The 19868-nt window shown below is 37.4% G+C and overlaps 1 non-coding gene and 1 pseudogene across 1 annotated transcript; one reads left to right on the plus strand and one right to left on the minus strand.

The window, feature by feature from the left end:
• Nucleotides 1-749: 749 nt before the first annotated feature.
• Nucleotides 750-6218, plus strand: LOC137007114 (E3 ubiquitin-protein ligase TRIM35-like; annotated as a pseudogene).
• Nucleotides 6219-9619: 3401 nt separating this feature from the next.
• On the minus strand, nucleotides 9620-9738 carry LOC137007199 (5S ribosomal RNA). The gene has a single exon (XR_010892590.1). It is a non-coding gene; the product is annotated as a 5S ribosomal RNA (ribosomal RNA).
• Nucleotides 9739-19868: the final 10130 nt, after the last annotated feature.

Genomic DNA, 19868 nt, shown 5'->3' on the forward strand with positions numbered 1-19868 from the left:
AATTTTTTTTGTAACCTTGGCCAGATCTGTGCCTTGCCACAATTCTGTCTCTGAGCTCTTCAGGCAGTTCCTTTGACCTCATGATTCTCATTTGCTCTGACATGCACTGTGAGCTGCAAGGTCTTATATAGACAGGTGTGTGGCTTTCCTAATCAAGTCCAGTCAGTTTAATCAAACACAGCTGGACTCAAATCAAGTTGTAGAACCATCTCTAGGATAATCATAAGAAATGGACAGCACCTGAGTTAAATATATGAGTGTCACAGAGTGTTCTTTTTTAATAAATCTGCAAAAATGTCAACAATTCTGTGTTTTTCTGTCAATATGGGGTGCTGTGTGCATATTAATGAGGAAAAAAATTAACTTAAATGATTTTAGCAAATGGCTGCAATATAACATAGAGTGAAAAATTTAAGGGGGTCTGAATACTTTCAGTACCCACTGTATATATATATATATATATATATATATTAAACAAACAAAACTCAGATTAGTCATTTCACTGGATACTTGAACAAATAAATATGTACAAATAAAGAGCAATAAATAAAATAGTATTTTTATTGTCAATATTTGTGTTTTTCATTGTTCTTTAGTGTTTGATTCAAGGTTTTATAGCATTATACTAAAGCAAGTTTTAATACAAGTTTTGTTCAAATTTACCCTGAAGAAATCCTGATGTTGTTCTTTGAATCAAATGTGATCATAAACTCCACCCTCTTCCAACACTTACCAGGAAGAGACAGACTTATTATTTCTCTTTTCTGTCATACTGACTCTCTTCTCTCTTGACAAAAGCAGTAAAGAATCAGCAATCAGTGGAGAATGAAGAGAAACACTTCCAAGAAGGATTTTTGAGATGTTTGTTTCTGAACAGACAGCAGATTAGTGTGATTCTAAAGGTGATTCATTTTAAAACCATCATTCAGAAAGTGAAAGTAAAGTTTATATTGCTGGAGCTCAAACAGTGAAAATGGCTTCACTAAATGTATCTGCTGAAGAGCTTTCTTGTCCCGTGTGCTGTGAAATCTTCAAGACTCCCGTTATTTTATCATGTAGTCACAGTGTCTGTAAAGAGTGTCTTCAACAGTTCTGGAGAACCAAGAAAACTCAGGAGTGTCCTGTTTGCAGGAGAAGATTCTCAAAATCTGATCTTACAGTTAATCTTGTGTTAAAAAACTTGTGTGAGTTGGTCCTGACGGAGAGAAAGGAGACAAGTTCATCAGAATCTGAGGAGATCTGCAGTTTACACAGTGAGAAACTCAAACTCTTCTGTCTGGAGGACAAACAGCCTGCGTGCTTTACTTCAAAACAACACGACAATCACAAATTCAGACCCATCAGTGAAGTGGTTTCAGAATATAAGGTAAGACAAATGACTCTTGCTTCACATATAAGTGACTTGTGAAGGCCAAGTATGGAAACCTGCACTCAGAATTTGTCCTCTGCATTTAACCATTCAAGTTAACGAACACACATCAGGAGCAGTGAGTAGTGAACGTACATCAGGGGCAGTGAGTAGTGAACGCACATTAGGAGTATTGATCACACATTAGGAGTAGTGTTTTGATACTGTGCCCAGTTTTTTCCATTTGGAGATAATGGCTCTCTTTGTGATTCTTTGAGTCCAAGAGCCTTTGAAATAGTTTTGCAATTATGTGCAGACAAATGTATTTCAATCACCTTCATTATTTCTGGAGTTTCTTTCACCTTTGAACTAGCGTGTTACTGTTTATGCTATTTTAAATATTACTTATTTTGATTTGGAGTCTCCTATAACAGGTTTACATCCATCAAAGGTCAAAACACTTTAATTTTCTCATAACATACAGTATTTGCACATCACCACATTTTTCAATGATTCTCAAACGACTTGTTGGTTGAATCAGTCTCTTTAAAATCCCTCCTTTCCGAGAGCCTGCTCTGCTCTGATTGGCCAGATGGCCCAGTCTGTTGTGATTGGTTGACCACTTACAGTGCCTGTCGGAAATGAAACAACCATTACCATAACAAAACTTCAGCCCCGGAGGCTTAATAAATTAATTTCAGCGATTGTACACAGTGTAAAGACAGTAATAATGGCGTCGATTTTATCATATCAATCCGAGTGTGAGTCCGATGATGAAATGGAAGAACTAGTTATTCATCCTGAACCTCCATCATAAGAACAGCTTGAGCAGGACATTTCTCAGTGATTCACTCAGTTTGACGTATATTGAGATGTTGCAACTGTAACTCCTCACCATCAGCATTAACAAGTGTCCATCAACAAACTGATGTGTATATTTCTGATTTACACATGTGAGAATATTAATTAGTGAGTATTATTAATTGTAATGATGAGTATTATTAATTGTATCAATAACAGCACATACATTATCCGAGCACTAACATGAATGACTGATGAAACATTAAAGTTTGTAAAACAAATCTTGCTCCATCCTTCATCATTACTCAGAGTAGTAAGAACAACAGATGATCTGCATTAATGGACAGTTTTAGGTAATAGTGGGACACTATTATTACTGTCTTATTTCAGTAAGACAGTAATAATGTGAGTTTTCCGGTTAGACCTACACAATATAAATCACAAAACTATGTATTTTGAACACTCGGTAGAAAATATATACATAAATAATTCATCATACTTGATTCTGAAGACCAGATTGGTCCAAATAAAGTGGGTACTGTCCCATCTTTATTGGCGTTTTGTAAATCCCATTTAGACCTTACAGAGATTTGAGAAGCAATCTTCAGAAGGTTATTCTGCTTTTGTATCGCTGTGGGAATTTGAACCAGGTAGTAATTATGGGTGAAAATACATTTTCACGCAGGTGCAGATAATATCGGATAACTTTTTTTTTTTAAATAAATAACATTGTATTTTACAAACTGTACTTTGTGATTTCTCAGGCTGCCCTTGTTTTATGGTTTTAATTTCTGAATTAATTTAGTATGAGATATTCACAAAAACAGAAGAAATCAGGATGAGGGCAAATACTTTTTAACAGCATTATATGATCATATCACTGTATTATCTTCTTCTCTTCACTGTAATCTGGTGTTTTATGTGTTTTTGTTCAATTCTAGGAGGAGCTCAATACAGCTCTGAAGTCCTTACAGAAGAAACTTCAACACAATGAAACAATGAAAGGAGAGTTTGAGAAAACAGTTCAACACATCAAGGTGAGGAAACAGAATCAGAGTCATTTTCATTACAGCTGTAGGATCACTATATACAGTTATGATCTGATATATTTAATATAATGGATTCCAGTTTATTATTTCTGTAAATGACGAGCAGTGATCTGCTTCTGGATCCGTTATATGTCGGTATCGAGTTTATCTCAGATATGAATGAGATGATTGAAGTGAATGTGATTTGATTTCAGTCTCAAGCTGAGCACACAGAGCGTCAGATTAAACTGCAGTTTGAGAAGCTTCATCAGTTTCTCAGAGATGAAGAAGAAGCTACAATCACTGCACTGAGGGAGGAAGAGGAGCAGAAGAAGCAGATGATGAAGGAGAAGCTGGAGGAGATGAACAGACACATCTCAGCTCTTTCACACACAATCAAAGACATGGAGGAGATGATGAAAGCCAATGACGTCTGCTTTCTGAAGGTCTGATTTCAGATCATTGGTTGATCATTGGTTCATTGATTGAGTTCTTGATGATAAATGGTGTGTTTGTTCTGCAGGAGTTTCCAGTCTCAAAGAAAAGGTGAGTGATCTGCTCCTGTCTCTGGTCTCTATGGTTCTGATCCAAAGCCACTGCAGTTCTGACTCCTGAATGTTCTTCCAGAGTCCAGAGCTCACAGCCGGATCCACAGATTGCTTCTGGAGCTTTTATTCATGTACTTGGGCAACCTGCCGTTCAGAGTCTGGAAGAAGATGCAGGACATCGTCCAAAACAGTGAGTCTGACTGCAGAAGATCTGAGCTCTCACACACACACTGGAAATGATGGATGAGTGGAGATAGATTATTCAAAGATATTCCCTTTTGATCTCTTTGAATGAACGTCTATGGGACTTTTTGCTAGGGTGATCTAAATGGTTGCTAGCTTCACAATGATCCTGAGATACTGATTGGTTGCCTGAGCTAAATGAGCCCACCCCTTTATCATTTTGTGGGTCATAGTAATGTTCAATACAAAATCCCTATGGAATTTCCAATAGTAGGAGAATCATGTGATCACGATGGTCATTCCCTTCACCATAGTGTGTCAATGGAGCATATTTGGCTCTTACACCCCAGGGGTACAACTCTCGCTCAGAGCTATGACCCGTCAAAGTTCATCTCAAAGTCTATGGGACTATTTTTCCCGCCGGGGAACATCGTACACCCGATCGCTTATAAAAGTCACAGCACAACTTCATCTTTCAGATTCACTAATAATTCCTCAAGTCTCATAATTAGTGAGTGAAACTCAACAGACAGTGAGAATAAACTGATTTAAATCAACACAGACTATAAGAGCCGATAACATGAAGATGATCAGATGCTGCTGAAGATCAGACACACACTTACAGTTTTTCATCTACAGCAGAAATCTCAACAGATCTCATTGATTTATTGTGATTTTAATTGATGGACACAAATGTCTGAATCACACATTTAATGTTTGTAGTTGATGATAAAATGAGAGTGAAACTAATAACAGCACTGACAGTGATCAGAGGAACATGTGTTTGATCAACAGTGTCATAATTCATAATAATCTGTGTTGGGTCACTCTTGAACATTATATGAACAATAAAAGCATTTGTTGATTGTGTCTCATCAGCTCCTGTGATTCTGGATCCAAACACTGCAGATCCACATCTCGTCCTGTCTGATGATCTGACCAGTGTGAGAAACAGCAGGACCGATCAACCTCTTCCTGATAATCCAGAGAGATTTAACTGTGATCCCTGTGTTCTGGGTTTAGAGGGTTTTAACTCAGGAACACACTGCTGGGATGTGGAGGTTAAAGAGAGTTATTCCTGGATTCTTGGAGTAACTACAGCATCAAACCAGAGGAAGGGACGTGATTTCTTCAGCACTGATGTCTGGAGTGTGTCGAACGGATGGATTGTAGGTTCTTGTTTTCTTGTCAAACAGGATCTTGATCATGTGAGAGTGAATCTGGACTATGACAGAGGAACGGTTTCATTCTCTGATCCTGTAACTAACACACATCTACACACATTCACACACACCTTCACTCACACACTCTTTCCATTCTTCTGTAATTATCATCTATTTTCCTCTCTGAGGATCTTACCGGTCAATAGTCAGTAATCGTTACTCCTGTAGATCTGGATCTTCCTGCTTTCATCATGTCCAATATTTAATCCAGATCACATGAGTAAGAGCTGTTGATCAGAATATCAGTACGGTGGCTGTGATTGGGCTGTGATGATCACATGACTGATATCAGCACTACAGTAACACTCACACTCTCATATTTCATATCAACATATTAATAAACAAGTTTATTTAATTAGAGTTTAAAAGAAGTTTAAAAAGCACTTTATACAATAAGAACAATTATTACACAATTTTAGATTAATAAACATTTAACTGATTATTATTTCAGTAAAGTTTGTCACTTTGCTCATTTTGTCATAATTATATATATATATATTAGGACCATGGACAAACCAGACAATTGAATCATTCAGATGATTCTTTAAAAACATAATTACAGAAACTCAAACTCAGAGAATTGAATTTTCAGGTCCAGTCCGTCTACTGAAAAAACCCTGCTTGGTACTTTTATGACACCCATGCTTTCTGACTGAAGGGGAGGTGACAAACCAAATGGTCGAAAAGAAGATAAAGAGTCTTTGAACTCCAGATCAAAAGAGACAGAGAAACAATGCAGGCCTACAACTAAAACTGCATTGATTTGTTCAAAGCAATTTGAAATGGACTTATCAAACATATTTTAATGGCATAAATTTTCTATCATGTCTACACCTGCTACAAATCATTGACAACCCTTCTCTCCACGCCAATGAGGAGATTCACATTTAAAGTCGACTCAAGCAAGTACCTCCAGATTCTAAAGCTGAACTGGTGCATTAAATGAATGATTCATGGTTCATTCAGGTCAGGTCTTTTAAAGTGCATATTTTGCTAGAAATCCTCATCATATCACTCTCTCTCTTAAAACTCTTTCTCTCTCATTTCCTTTCTTTCTGCAAAGTGTATGAATGTTTTTGTGTGTGTACGTGTGCGTGTTTGTGTTAGATAAGTTTGTGTTAGAATAAATAAAGTCTCTTGTAGATTTTAAAAGAAAGTGTCTTGTATTATGTGCAAATTGTAATGTCTTAAACTGTCGATCTTGTTACCGAGCTATTAATTAGTGTTTTCATGATAGTTGGATATTCACATCCATTACAAGAGTTTATTACGATCCAAGCAGATGAAAGCTGGATGATTCAGTGGCTCGGTCGTAAACGAAATGACTCTTTATAATTCATTATAAATTAATTATTTCATTTGAGCTAATTTTGCTCCTACATATATATTTTTTCAACTGAACCTAATTCTACACAGTTTCACTGAATTTGTAAATGAATAATTGTTTATATGAGTTTAACTGATCATTTGTTCATTTAAGCTCATGGATATAAACAATAAACACTTGTATTATTTATGGATCTGATTCTGAAAAACGAAGTCAAGGTTTCTGTGATTCACTGAAATCTCTGGGAAAGATTGAGTTTCAGAACAGAATTTGATAATCCTGAGTTTGAAAGTTTTGAGCTTCTGCATCATTCAGAAGTTTCCATTGGGGTAATGGGATATGACATCTTGTGCTGTTTCAGAACCTGAAATAAAAAAAAACATTTATGAAATAAACATTTATGGAAATGTAGTTATGGAAATTATGGAAAAGTTAAAGCTCCAATCTCATTCTGAAAAAAGTCTGTCGGTGCCTCAGTGACTATTTCACTCAGAGAAGCTGTCAATCACAGCTGTCAATCATGACGTCACATCCTGTTTTTATTGCATCAAATAACTAAAAAGAAAATTATTAAAAAAAAACTTGAACTACATAAAATGACACAAAATAATGTTTTATTAACAAAATTCAGGAGGAGCAGGTGCATACTGTAGATGTGTGGGGGCAAGGCGTTGTCCTGTGCTATTCTTTTAAGATCTTCACTCCAGATACGCTTTATTGCAGGATGCTTGATCTCAGTTTTCATTTAGCAGGAAAATCAAGCCTTATATGTGAACTCGTGAACCATCTTTGTAAAAAAAAAAAAAAACATTTTTAAGTGTAATTTAAATGTTTAGATTTTTACACGGAGAGGGCGGGGTTTATGACCTATACTGGGACCAACCACCCGGAGACGAACGAGACGCTTCGGCTTCACTTTTCATGTTTGGTTTGTGTCTCAATGCCTAGATGAAAATTCCTGCATTAAAAACATTTCAGCACATTTGAGAAATAAACTCTGTTTAACTAATAATGCTGATGTGATTCAGTCAGCTTTCTGATGAAACTGATTTTTATTACAGTTTTTATTACCATTTCACAGAACCTGAATTTCATTATTGTTTATTTTGAATAATTTGAATCAGTTTATGCAGTGAATGAGAGTCATAAATATTCTGATCTGATCTCAATCTGTTTCTCCTTCAGTCTCTTTCTGTATCAATACACAAGTGTTTTAGTGAAACTCTATTGCAGTTTGTTAAGAAGAATGAACTCTTATCTTTGGATATAGAGGTGAAGTTCACATCTTTGTGTGAGCTGTGTTTGTTAGAGCTTGAATTGAACAGGCTATTCCAGAAAGCAGGGCTAATATAGGCTTTTCAATGTCATCAGAACACATAAGTAAAAGCAAAAAAATAACAATGATTGATAAGAAAGATAGCAAAGGAAATATAAGAAAAGCTTGAAAAAAACACAAGAGGTTAAGATATTAATTATAATTTAATTTATTTATCAAGCTCTGGTTTACAGTGTAAGTTGAGGAGACGAGCGGAAGAACGTGTAGAGCAGGGGTGTACAACCGTTTATTTATTTATTTTTTATTGAACAATGTCAATATACAAACTCAAGTAGGGAACAGTAATATGCATATGAAAATATACACAAATGACATGTTAAATCTCCATTTGTATATCTGTGCATACAGGCCTAAGCTTAGATGGGTTCATGTTTATAAAATAAACAACAGCATGTTAGTACAATAAACAAAAGCATAATCGTTGCAAGGAAATAAATACATAAAATAAAAAAGAAATAAAGAAATAAAAATATATATAAAATTAAAGCACATACAAAATCTTTGAAGGAAAGAGAATAATACATGATAAGGATACATGCAGGATAACATTATTGATGATTCTAAACTGAATATCCTTCATTTTAGGTACAATTGGCCATTTAAGATAACAGTACTTGTTTCTAAATATGTCCTCATCAAAAATTGTAAATTTTACTGGTGTGTTGAAATCGTAGAATAATTTACATTTTACATTTCCTATTAGGGGTGCCAAACCCTGTTCCTGGAGCTCATACCTTCAAAGTTTAGCTCCACCCCTGATAAAAAAAAAACACCTGAATCAGCTCATTAAGATCTTCAGGAGCACTTGATCGATACAGACAGGTGTGTTGAGCAGGACTGGAGCTGAACTCTGGCCCTGCGTTCCAATGTCCATACTATCCATCCTAAATAGTATGTGAGATTAAAATAAGTGTGTCCCAAAGCATAGTATGTTGAAAAGAGTATGCCAAAAGTCCCCGGATGGTCTACTATTTCCGGTAGATTTTCGAAGTGTGGATCCGTGCACACTATAGAGGCTAATATTGCCCACAACCCATTGCGCATTGGACGAGGATTCAGTTCAGAACTACAAACACGAGTAAAAAGTGTTAAAAACTACAAAACATGGCGGATATCCGCGATTGACGCTTAGAGATTTGAGTGACTAATAATCAGTTTAACCTGACAGAAAATATATATTTAATGTTACCCGTGTTATTTTTCATCTGCAAATACCAATGTGGACTTTTATAAAGATCCGATTGGCCATTAACTTTTAAATGCATCATTATGCATTAATATGAGGAGAGTTCTCCACATGAAAGACCCGCAACTGCAGATCAACGTGCTGTATTTCTCTCCGATACGGTAGGAAATTAACTAAATGAAATGTGGAGGATGTAAGATGATTGACAGGCCAGTTTACGGTGACTGGATGCGACAGAGAGAAAAGACGCGATTGTATGACGTGTTAGTGTGTCCCAAAGCTTGTCTACTCTTTTACTACACACTCAAAAGTAAGTACTTTTTGTTCACAGAAAGAGTATATACTTTTAGGGTGTAGTATAAGTAGGCGAATTGGAACGCAGCATGGAGGAAGGAAGATCTCCAGGAAAAGGGTTTGACACCTGCTGTAGAGAGAAAGAAGCCTCTCGATCGCCCTCTGGAGGAGAAAGGAGGAATGACGAGGCTGAGCTGTGCCTTGCCGCACTTACAGCAGACAGAAGACAGAGAGAAAGAGAAATGAAGAAAATAAATGAAGCAATGGATTTGAAAGATTAAAGGAACAATCAAGCGAGTAAAGTCATGGTGAAGTGTGTTATCTGAGCACTGAAGATAAAGCAAAAGCTTACAGCACCTGGTATTCCCAGGTGGTCTCCCATCCAAGTACTAACCAGGCCCGACCCTGCTTAGCTTCCGAGATCGGACAAGATCGGGCGTGTTCAGGGTGGTATGGCCGTAAGCGAGTGTTGTAGCCAATAGCGAGCTATTTGAAGAAGACACACCGGCAGCACCCCGACACGACTCGAATCGCGTTGATCACGACCCGGGCTGAAGATGACAGAAACAGACCCCTTTACCCCTCAAGTGTTTTCATGACTTTTTCAAAAGATATTCTCGCTTCAATAAAATTTGAAGTCCGTTCACAGGATTTTCTGCCATTGCCGTATTAACTAAGAAAAACATGTTGACTCGTCACATATTTTTACATTAAAGAAAGAAAGAAAAAGAAAGTAAAGTTTATAGTGAGGCACTTTAAATGGAAGTAAATAGGGCCAATTTTGAAGGATTTAAAATCAGAAATGTGAAGTATCCTTATATGTAGGTGTCATTGTCATGGCAAGTTTGTAAAACTGGATATAACTAAACACAGAAAAGCTTAGTAAGCCATTTCACCAGGGGCGATTCTAGGATTTTGATTTTAGGGGGGCTCAGCCCCCAATAAGGGTATGATTAAAAAAATATTATTTGACTGACTGTTGCTCATTTGCAGACCTACTCCCGCACGACAAGAAAAAATGTCGTATATCCATCTATGAAATATAAATTATTTTAGTTTTTTAGCTTTTTAGCCTTTATAATCAACAATACGGTTGGATATTCATAAAGTCACCCCATGAAAATTGATGTCATTTTAAGTATTTTAACTAACCAGCTAATATTCATTAAGAATATAGACAAACCATGTATTAATGTAATTGTCTATTGGCAATATGATTAATCTGTTCTATATTTATTTCTATTTATTAAAAATAACAACATGAATTATCAATTTGCCACTTCTATAAATCTAGTACAAATCTAGTATAAATAGTATAAATCAAGAAAATCAAAAATCCCTTTACTCTACGCTTACTCTAATTTATGTATCATGACACTTCTCCTGATTCATTATTACTATATTTAATAATACAAAACAAAATAACTCCACATTCTCTCTCTGGGCCATCTAGTGCTTTCAGACAATGATGTGTGTCATTTCTGTGCATGGCTGCATAATGTAATGTCAAAATACATTATAATATGTCTGTAATTGTAAAAAGTAAATTAAAATAAATCATGATCGTCTTCTGAATCTAAAGTATGTTTTCATGGGTGTTAATCACTTCATTTTTGTAGGAATAAAAAACAACTATCACACAAGGGCTGAAGGTGAACGCAGCGAAACGTATTTGTATTGGATGAGAAACCGAGCCGTCCCGTGTGCTCCCAATGCTCCAGTAACATTACATTATGTAAACTGCAATGCATTTATGACAAAGAACTGCACCAATGCAGATGTAATATCATAGCATTAGCAATCTATCAATAAATGCCAGGGGCGGAGCCAGACATTGTAAACATTCGGGGCTTAGCCCAAATCTATGTTTGGCCAAAGACATTTTAATTTTCTATTAACAGCTTTACTGACATGAAAGGAGCTTTTGTTGTCGTATTCTTGTTCAGAAAATGTACATTATTTGACACTGTAATTTGTAAAACTTTATTGAACGTACCAGCTCTAGGGGGGTCCGGGGGCATGCTCCCCAGGAAGAAAATTTTGTACATTTTAAGGTTAAATGCATCAATCTGGTGCACTCTGGAAACTCAAAATTAAGAGCTTCAACACATGTACAGTGTGCAAATTGAACAAAGAAACAGCATTGACTTGTACCTGGACATTAAAAAGGGTTCAAACATCTTTTTTTACAATACTTTTGTACTCATTTCTTTTTAAAAGATAAATCCTTGAGCTTTTATTTTGATCATCACCAGCTGATCGCGTGCGCAAATGTGCGAGAGAGAGAAAGCGCGGCCGGTGTATGGTCGGATACTGTAGAAAAGCGGTATTGAACTGCTTAACGTATTTTAATAGAGAGATGTGTTAAGAAAAATTATATTTTGAGAGCACTGTTAAGAAACCTCTAACCTGAAATTCCTGCTTGCTGACTGTCTCGCACTCTTTCGGTTGACTGTGCTAGCTCCTCCCCTACCTGCTGCATATTCAACAGAGAGGAAGAAACGGAGTAGCCCATAGGCTACCGACAGCAAAGAAATGTATTCTATAGGCTAGATTATTTTTAAGGTCTATTTTTACAGGCTGTATGCAGTATATGCAAAGCCAAAGCGCAATGAAATAAAGCAACTTATGATTTCGGGGGTTTACATAGGCTATTGTCCAGTTTCATATTTTCTCAGTGACAGTCATTACATTCGGGGCTTGACTCAAAACATTCGGGGCTGAAGCCCCGGCAAAATCGGCTGGCGCCGCCCCTGATAAATGCACGCACACACGACACACACCTTGTGCTCTCTGATGTTCGCTCTGCTCGGCGCCCCTGCAGATTGAAAAATGCGCTAAATCCAAGCAGACTCAGATAAGGGGAGGAGCCGAAACTTGACGCAGCTTGCCGCCGTTTCAAATGAGTTTTTTTAAAGGGGACTGAAGCGATCAAAAATTTATTAATCAAATATTTTTTAGGGGGGCTGGGCAGAAGTTTAGGGGGGCTGAAGCCCCCCTAAAAAGGGCCTAGTGACGCCCCTGCATTTCACACTAAAATCTTGTTAATGAGTGCACTGTTTACACCATGTTGCTGTAGGCTACTTTTGAAACTGTGATTAGTAGCTATAAGGCTTACGGATTGGCCTCCCTCCATCATAAATTCTCCATCAAAGACTGAAGAGCACAAACGAGAATGATGGTGGCCCAAAAATACCCGCAATCAAGTGGACAGTTATGGTTGCATCAACTGGTAACCTCATAACTTACCTTGGCACTAGATTCTCTTGAGGTCAAGAGGCAGATGTTAGTAACGCTGTATAGAAAGGAAGGACCCAGAGGGGCAAAGAGCGTGTAGGTCGATGACCTCATGCTCATAACTTACCTACAGCAGCGCCAATTCATCAACTCCAATCCTCCTCCCAGGCTCAGTGATGTTATGCAAGAGTGGCCCTTTCTTTTCCAGAAAAGATGGCTCTTTTGTCACTTTGAAACACGTACTGGGATTGACATTCTCTCAAGATTGACCTTGGCAATACAGAATAAAGGCAGGCGAATCATCAACTACTTCCAGCATCAGAAGTTGAAGTGGAGAGGGGAGGTTCAGTCTCTGCTGACTGAGATGGAGAATGACTCAAGGACACTACAAGATGAAGATGTGATGGCGACTTCAGTTGTCCTGCTCTTGATGGCCTTCTTCAGGGAGATGATGGAGTCCCTGTTCATACTGGCAGATGTAAGTATCTCAAACACATCCATTGTTTATTTTGCCTACACTTACATGAAAAAGTACTCCTTGTATGTTTTATGTATAGTAGTTACCTTATATTCTGTACTTTGATTCGTGTTGTTTTAATATGTTTAGGTTATGGCAACCCAGGCAGACATTGAGGCACAGCAGGTGTTACCAGACACACCCAGGCTCATTTTGCTTGGAAAGTATGTGGTTTTCCACTAGGGCTGTGCGATTAATCGAAATCGTAATAAAATCGCGATTTGAGCATGCGCGATTTCTAAATCGCTTCATAGCACGATTTTTCCCGCGCTCCCGGCCCCAACCTCCGAACCAATCAGAATGCAGCGCAGCTAAATTGAGCGCGAGAACAGAACAGACCGGGCATAACGACAGATACTCAACAGAAACAGGGAAGATGAGTTCAGGACAGGATAAGAACTTGGTGCCCCCCAAAAAAATCAACATCTGTGGTGTGGGATTACTTTGGATGCAGGAGAGATGACTTATCACAGAGCCAGGTAATTTGCAAGACCTGTCAATCTGTCATTGCGGCAAAACAGGGTAACCATTTCTACTTCAGTACTTCTTTTCGCTCGCTTCATTTTGCTTGTTGCTTAGCGAAATATGTCTGCCACCTGTGAAACGCCCCGCGAGTTAACAAATAAGCATATGTTTCTCTAACCATGCAGCAAAAAGAAAAAAAAAACGTTTAACTGATAGTATTAATCGGTTAAAATTCTTAGGCTACTTTCTGTTAGCGGTTAAACGGTCAATGTGAGCATCCCTAGTTATTTCTTTATGCCTTTTTGAACTTCTGTATGCCGTTGGCATATTTTCTTTCAAATGAGACCATTTTCACGTTTCTGTGAGCTTTTGTTCATAAATAATCAACTGTTTTGTCGCAGATGTGATGAAGAGGAAATGCGCTCTCAAACAGAGAAACACGCGATCTCCAAGCAATCGATCACAGCGTGCTAACGTTTTAGGACAGGTCCATGGTATATAAATCGTGGCCGAACGTTAGCGTTTGTCAATCAAGCAAACCCGTCCATTCAGAAACCGAGAAACCCAGCTAACCAAAATACGTGACTGTTACGTAACTGCAACGTAATTTGGTGACCAAACTTTCGTCGTGGCGACGTAACTAGTTACGTCGTGGCAACCGGAAAAGTGAAAGGTGCCTATACGTCGCCACAACGTAACTTTGTGACGTTGCCAGTTAGTAACTGCGACGTCGTGGCAACGTTGTGTATCAATAGTTGTGTGTTGGTCATCAGTTGGTAATTCTTATATTTATTTATTTTTCTATGGGCGGACATGCAGTAGTTTAACCTAATTTATGTCCTCATTTGCCCAAACTAATGTAAAGGCTATTCCAACAGCTGTGAACGATGAATGCAGACTCGAAATTAATTCAATTCATTTATTTTGAAAAACACAGAACATGAACAAAACTCCAAATAAAAATAATGAAATACACTCAAACTATAAATAAAAACATATAGCCTACAGCGAAACATAAAATAAAAGCATTCAAGACGTTTTGCTCTCAGTATCATTAAAAACATATGCTATGCTAACGTAACATTTTGCATAACATATATTTCAGACGATCAAGGAAATCACAAAGGTAAAAATATTAACAAAAGTACTTAAAGTAGACTGTGGGTAATGTTACTTAACCAATCTGACGCAGTTGTTGAACTTTATTGCTATAAAACTGACGAGAAACACGGAGAAACGTCGACGCTGTCCTCTCCAGCAGCTTGAATGTTTTCCCGGTTGCCATGGCAACTCTAACGGCCACCTGCACTAACGTAAACATAACAATAAAAAAAGGTTTTGCGTCTTTCCAAAGTTAACTTTATACATTTTTATAAAAGCCATTTATTCGTTGTCACCTCGGAAAAATAAATTCTTCTCTCAGAAAAATTAACTTTACACTCTTATCAACATACTGTGGGCACGCGCGCACTACATTTGTGGAGGCGCGCGCTGTATGTCACGTCACTATATATAAAAAACAGTCATCCATACTCTGATTTGGTGAAAAGAAACATTTTTTTTCTTAAGGGGACATTTCAGTCTTGTGTCTGACATTTAATTACACGTTTTATATTGCAAATTCTGGTAATAATAACATATAAAGAATGTGTAAATGATGGTAATGAAATTACGAGCACATGACGTTGCTGTTACGTTGCCAGTAAGTCATGGAATGACCATTATATTACGAATAGAGGACGTATCTGGAACGTCCTTGGTAATCTTGTAACGTTTGGAGAACGTACTGACGACGTTGTGATATGGTAATTTGATGGTAATATTATTACGGGCATACAACGTTGTAGTTACGTTACTAGTAAGTCATGGAATTACCAATATATCACGAATAGAGGACGTATCTGGAACGTTCTGGGTAATCTTATAACGTTAGGAGAACGTACTGACGACGTTGTGAGATGGTAATCTGAAGGTAATGAAATTACTGGCATGCGACGTCGTAGTTACGTTGTCAGTTAGTAAGTCATGACATTACCAAAAAGTACGAATACATTACGTAACTCTTACGTCGTGTGTTAGCTGGGAAATTTACACTTTAAGGTAAGAGGCTGATCTGTCAGATTGACCCGCGAGCTGGCTTGACTGAAGTTTTTGTGAGGATTTGTAGTTTATGGACTGTTTTAAGTTAAAAGCATTGATGGCATCTATAAAAGAGATATCTAAAAGCGAAACGAAAATTATTGCCTCGACCGGCGACACAGTGGGGAGGACGCACGAGGAGACCTGCGCGTTTAATTGGTACGTGTATAGCTACGGTAATACAGCACCGTTATAGAGTTAACTTAGGTGTCTGTTTCACGCTTGTCCCGACATTTTAAATTCTAACTCGGTGAATTACATCTGGTTTATTTCGACCAAACCAGACCTTGTGATTGTTGAAACGCTGAAAAGACAAATCAAGATGATTTTCGTGAGTTTTATTTTGTTTCTGTCGAATTTGAATGTACTACTGTGTTTTACGATGGTCTGTGAGGTAAATGTATTGCATTTGCTAATGGAGTCTAAGTTTGAATGATCATATGATAACAAAAATGTCTAACGTTATCTCTGTAACGTTAGGGATCGTTTTTATAATGTCCGATCTGACCCTGTCAGCAAAAACTTTTAGTTTTGTACATTGACAGAGCTTAAACTGCTAGGATTTGCAGTCTATTTCCCGGATGACGGCTGCAGCTGTCGCGGTCAACACTGGACCTATTTGAATAAGTCGTTTAGACAGGAAAACACGTGAAAACAAGGCTCAAAAATACTTAACTTTCCTTTGCAATGTAAATAGGTGATTTGGGCTTAGAGAGATTGACTGTTGGTACCAGTTTAGCATTTTACTTAATCATTATTTGTCATTACAATCACAACGCTATACAACTGAGTCTTCCACCTAAATTAAATTATGTATGAATAAAGGTAAAAATTATATATATATATATATATATATATATATATATATATATATATATATATATATATATATATATATCAGAGTTGATATATTAGTCAACATGCCATGTATGCCAAAAAAAGCAACTTAAAAAAAAAAAAAGGTTTGCTGTAAGTATTAGCCATTTTAATACAATGTTTTAGACGGGTTAGTTCATCCAAAAAATGAAAAGCATATTTATTAACTGGTATGATATTGCTAACAGGTTCCTGGAAATGCAAGACAGACAAAGTGCCAGACAGGGAGTCAGCAAGGGGACCAAAAGGGTGGTGCAGAGGAAGGTGACGGCCATCAACCCACAAAACTTCAAAATGATGCCTGCACCCACACACACACTTGTTTTTTTTTTTTTTTTGTTTGTTTGTTTTTTCGCTCACTCGTCATTCTTTTACCCAACCCAATCCTCAAGTTCTCTTTTCTTGTATGTTTTTGTTTTTTACATTTGTGCACACTTAAAAGGTTAGTTCACCCAAAAATGAAAATAATGTAATTTATTACTTACCCTCATTTCGTTCCAGCCCCGTAAGACCTTCGTTCATCTTCAGAACACAAATTAAGATATTTTTGATGAAATCTGATGGCTCAGTGAGGCCTGCATAGCCAGCAATGACATATCCTCTCTCAAGATCCATTAATGTACTAAAAACATATTTAAATCAGTTCGTGTGAGTACATTGGTTCAATATTAATATTATAAAGCCACGAGAATATTTTCGGTGTGCCAAAAAAACAAAATATAAACTTATATAGTGATGGCCGATTTCAAAACACTGCTTCAGGTAGATTCGGAGTGTATTGAATCCGCGGTTCAGAGCACCAAAGTCACGTGATTTCAGCAGTTTGGTGGTTTGACACGTGATCCGAATCATAATTCGACACAAAAGATTCATAAAGCTCCGAAGCTTTCTGAAGCACTGTTTTGAAATCGGCCATCACTCTATAAGTCATTATTTTGTTTTTTTGGCACACCGAAAATATTCTTGTCGCTTTATAATATTAATATTGAACCACTGTATACTCACATGAACTGAATTAAATATGTTTTTAATACCTTTATGGATCTTGAGAGAAGAAATGTCATTGCTCCCTATGGAGGCCTCACTGAGCCATCGGATTTCAACTAAAATATCTAAATTTGTGTTCTGAAGATTAATGAAAGACTTACGGGTGTGGAACTGCATGAGGGTGAGTAATTAATGACAGAATTTTCATTTTTGGGTGAACCAACCCTTTAAGGGGACAGTTTACCCAAAAATGAAAATGATGTCATAATTTACTCACCTTCAAGTTATTCCAAACCTGTATAGGTTTCTTTATTCTGCTGAACAGAAAAGAAGATATTTTAAAGAATGTTGGTAACCAGACAATTGACCGCACCCATTGACTCCCATAGTATTTTTTTCCCCCCACTATGGAAGTCAATGGTTTCTATCAACTGTCTTGTTACCAACATTCTTTAAAATATCTTCTTTTGTGTTTAGCAGAAGGAAGAACTTCATATAGGTTTGGAACAACTTAAGGGAGAGTAAATTATGACAAAAAAAACTGTCCCTTTAACAGCCGTTAATACCTGTTAATTGCTGATTCACTGAACATGCAATGGTTTTAATAGTTTGATTGAATAAAACATATTTTTGACAAGAACATTGTTTGGATTGTCTTTTGATTTGCAGGTATTCTGTCATCATTCATATTACTTCCTATATGTTTATATACCGTAATAACTACATATTATGTAATTATAATATTAATATTATTAGTTATTTTGAAAATTGCAGTAATATTTAGCAGTGATATATCAATATTGATATTACAGTACAATACTGTGGGCCCTATTTTAACGATCTGAAACGCAAGTGTCAAAGCGTGAAGCGCAAGTAACTTTGTGGGCGGGTCTCGGAGCTGTTGCTATTTTCCCGGCGGGATAAATGGCTCTTGCGCCTGGCGCAAATCTAAAATGGGTTGGTCTGAAGTAGCTTCATTATTCATAGGTGTGGTTTGGGCGTAACGTGAAATAAACCAATCAGAGCGTCATCCAACATTCCCTTTAAAAGCAGGTGCGCAAGTTCCATTATGGATTGCTGTTATTATGGCGTATTTACCAGGCGCACGCCAGGAGCGGTTCACAGCCGAGGAGACTGATGTTCTTGTAAGAGCAGTGAAAGACAGAGAAGTTGTATGGGGATGGGAGAAACCCACCCAAAATAGCGTCGGTTAAACAGGTTTTTTCACATCTTCGTGGCACACCACAATGATTTCCGTCATCTCATGTGTTAATATTTTTTTAGTGTAACATACGATTTGCAAAAATAACTGTTGCATCTGTGTAGATTACATGAGCAAAGTGTATGCGCGTTGTGCACGCTATACATTATGGTCAAGCATGCGCCCTTAAAATAGCATAATGAACAACGCGCAACGCGCCACTGACGTTAGACTAGGTTTTTTCTGGTCAGTGGCGCAAGTGTTTAATGGAACAGCAAAATAGCACCAGGGATTGTTTGCGCCGGAACACGCTTCCTTTTTTGCGCTGAACCGCCCAGGGAGCGCAAGTTCATTCACTAGTTTAGCGACGTGCTTCTGTGGAGGGAAAAGCGCGCTTTGCGCGGCTGCAAAATAGGAATGACACATGCGTCGGTGTACAAAGTCATATGCGCTGGGTGCAAGATAGGGCTCTGTATTATTAATTACAGCAGAAGCAAACTAAAAGTAGAAAATGCAGTAAAAATACAGTACAGTACTGTTTTGTAGAATTACAGTACTGTTCTTTTGTACTGTAAATTGAATTACAGTACAATTACTGTAAATCACAATACAGTAACTTTCTGGCAACCCTGCTGCCAGTACTGTACTGTAAAAATACAAGAAAATCATTAACAGTGCACTTTGTACTCTCACACAAAATCAGACACTCTCACAGACACACACACATGCAAACACACTAATACATATACCTACTCATACACACTCTCTCAGACATGCTCATTCACCCACACACTCACACATTTACATACATATTCATACACTCACACATTTGCATACCCATAAACTACTCACTCTCATAGACACTCATAGACACACACAAGCTCATATTCGCCATCATACACCCACTTACTCACACATACAAACAACCATACTCAAACACATTCACACTCACAGATGTTTGTACAGCTATACTCGTATACATTCACACATACACAAACATACTCATAGTCATACACACATATATACTGTACTCAGTCACAGATGTTTGTACAGCTACACACACACATACTGTACATACTCACAGAAGTTTTACAGCTACACTCATATCCACCCACAGATACACACTCATATAGAGGGACTGTTTTTTGTAAAATTGTACCATTTGAGAATGG

This window comes from Chanodichthys erythropterus, chromosome 18, assembly GCF_024489055.1.
Source record: "Chanodichthys erythropterus isolate Z2021 chromosome 18, ASM2448905v1, whole genome shotgun sequence".
NCBI lineage: Eukaryota > Metazoa > Chordata > Actinopteri > Cypriniformes > Xenocyprididae > Chanodichthys > Chanodichthys erythropterus.